General features: G+C 36.5%; 1 long non-coding RNA gene across 1 annotated transcript; it reads right to left on the reverse strand.

The window, feature by feature from the left end:
• LOC109128057 lies at nt 2,635-3,062 on the reverse strand. Its single transcript, XR_002034497.1, has 2 exons — nt 2,964-3,062; nt 2,635-2,862 (listed from the first exon to the last, which is right to left on the reverse strand). It is a non-coding gene; the product is annotated as an uncharacterized LOC109128057 (long non-coding RNA).

The following is a 3,068-nucleotide window of genomic DNA, read 5'->3' on the forward strand; positions in this document are numbered from 1 at the left end:
AAAAAAAAAAAAAAAAAAAAAGACATGATAAATTTTTCTGTTGTGAAAGTCTTCCAAAATTAGTGTCATCTTCATTTAAAAAACAAGTGACCCCATTTAGTCTCCACAGGAAGAAGAAAAAACCACACCTTTTTCCAAACCCTCTTAAAACCCTCCGGGTAAAGAATCACACCCTAGAAAGCAAAATCTCGAGAATGGCTTCATCGCGCCGTCGTAGCTTCCTCCCTTTGCTGAGAGCTCTAGAGCATCAGAGTGGAAGAAACCCTAACATGGTGATGTGTTACAAAAAAGATTCAAGCTTTATGTTCTCTTTCTTTTGGTTGGTTTTTTTTTGAACTTATGCATCTAGTTGTCCTTCTTGACCGTTGTGGAAATTGAGTACTTGAGAGATTATGTGTGTGTGGTAATAATGTGGCTTACAAGAGGAACAAGCATGTAAATTACACTTACAAGAGGGTCTTAGCTATATTATCTTTTATTTTGTTGGTGTATTTAAGTATATAAAAGAGTGTGTAGATTGATATTTTTTTAAAAAAATATTCATACTAGTATAAATTTTTAAGTTTATACTTAAAATGTTGATTGTACATCAAGTATTTAAATATCAACAAGGATAGATGTTTGTTCTTTTATGTGTTGCTTGTACATGACCATCCAAATCTAAGCTTAAGAATGTTTTACAAACTATGTTCTTTATAAACATAAGCGTCACATTAATTTTTTAATGTATTTAAGTATTTTCTTTTTTTACTTCTAGGGATGAGGAAAGGAAAGGCCTACGCAACAGGCCCACCAGGCCCAAATAGATCAAATCGACAATATTTACAACAATAATAAAAAAAAAATTACGAAAGACTGGAAAAGTGGAAACCCTTAAGATTGATTCCCCCACCAAATTCGACGAGGGCCGGCTGAGCTGAAGATGATGCGATTCCTAGGAAGCACCGTTGCTAACAAGGTAATCGAGAAAGATGATCTTATCTGTGATTCCAGAAGGTTATATGTCTCTTGTCCGTAATTATTGAAACCAAAATTTGCAGCAGTATCGTGGATGTGGTTTGTCATCCGCCGCCGGTGAGAATTTTTGCATTTTTTTTTTTGCATTAAAGAAACTTGGTTTAGTTTATGTCCGATATATATAATCTTTTGCTTCAATCAATTTGGTAGATGTGACTAGCGCTACCTCCATCAGGAAGAAGATTGTTGAATATTGCTTTAAAGGGGTGTTTTGTGGTCTTGGATACGTGTTGGGTAAGTTATTGATCTTTTTTTGTTTTTTTTTTTAACTGTAATTTATAAACAATTGGAACAATTCTTCTTCTAACAATGTTCGTTTGGTTCTTGAGGTGGTTTGACATCAACTGGGAACCCAAAGCAACTTCAGTACGCTGAAGAGGTACGTACACATAAGGAAATAAAGATAGCATTTTGGGTTTTGTAACATCGTGTCTATCTATATACCTCTATTCATTCATGATTCTTCTGGTCATGTTTCAGGAGGTCCTTTCCAAAATCCAAGAAATAGATGAGTTGGAGGCAATATTGGATGGGTGATTGTTTATTATTACATAGAAGAAACTTACTAATTGTCAGATTTCACTTGTGTCCAAAGCTTTGTCCGTCCTACTTTTGCTCTCATGTTTGTGTAATGTACAAACTCCATGTCGGTTTAATTAATGATTTGATTCAAGTATAAGCATGGTTCATTTATGCTCACAGCCTCGTATTATTCACCGCGAGATCTCTCGTACCTTAATTTAGAAAGACATCATTATAGGTAAAATAACACCGATTGTAAAATCTTCAATGTATCTAATGTTTTCATTTTGATAAAACAAGAGACAAAACTAAGGTCACAACAACAACACAGAAGGTTTTTTTTGTTCTTTAAACGCATACCTGATACTATTACAAACATGGCACATACAAGATCCACAAGATACTATTACAAACGTAGTTTCATGGATCCCTCATGGTGGTTGTTGTGATGAGCGCATACTGGAGGAGGTAGTTTGGTCCCAAGACGGTGTCTCTGAGTGTCAGCATAAGAGAAGACACGGGTTTGAAGAAGCTTGTCGTCAGAGTAGTGTATCCCGGGAACAATAATTGCAGGGCAGAAGGCAAGTTGCTCATTCTTTGCAAACAAGTAATGTTCTTGTTCAACACCATACGCCCAACTGGTTGAAGAGGCAAGATATCCTCAGGCCAGATCTTGGTCACATCGAGCGGGTCAAAGTCGAACTTGTGTTCATCAGCTGGATCAATGATGTAATGAGCATTACCAGCTTTGTTGATCAACATTACCAGCTTAGTTAAGGACTTGTTGGCCTGACCACCTTCAGCTATACCATCCAGTTTACAAGAAATATTTTTACCGTGCTGAACAAAAATATTCTCTAAATCTAAGAAGAAGGATTGAAGGAAGTATAAAGGAGTGACAGGAGGAATGAAAACGATATCATAAAAGTCGAACTGAGAAGACAGAAAACCCTCCAGCCCACCTCTTATTTTTATACCCTAACCTCTCTATCATGGCCTTTCAGCAGTGGATGTAAACCACCCAAAGACTTGTGTTATAAGAACAGGAACCCAATGCTCTCTATATACACAAGGGAAACAAGTGCTACTATAGAATCCAACAAGATAGGCACACGAATCATATATATAAAGAGGAACGAACAAACACACACCATAGGTCCATATGTTCCGACATGAAACTAAATACATAAGTCTAAATAAACATAATTTATTTATGTAAAAGCAACATTGGGGGAAGAACAAGTGAGGAAGAAGATAGAAATTGCCGGTTGCTCAAGAAGTGGATTCACCATTGAGAATCACCCTTATTCTTTCCTCGTTTGCCTGAAACAACATCAATCATCATGAACATGATCAGTAAAACTATAATGGTCAATATGCACCGATGCACAGGGGGAACTAACTATATTCAAACTTTTCCTTACCTTTTGAAATTTGTCAAGTTTAGCATTTACGCCTTCTGCACGCTTGATGGCTTCGTCGTAGGTTCTGTCTATTTTGTGCCAATACTCTCTTCTCTTGTAAAGATC

Source organism: Camelina sativa, chromosome 12, assembly GCF_000633955.1.
Source record: "Camelina sativa cultivar DH55 chromosome 12, Cs, whole genome shotgun sequence".
Lineage (NCBI taxonomy): Eukaryota > Viridiplantae > Streptophyta > Magnoliopsida > Brassicales > Brassicaceae > Camelina > Camelina sativa.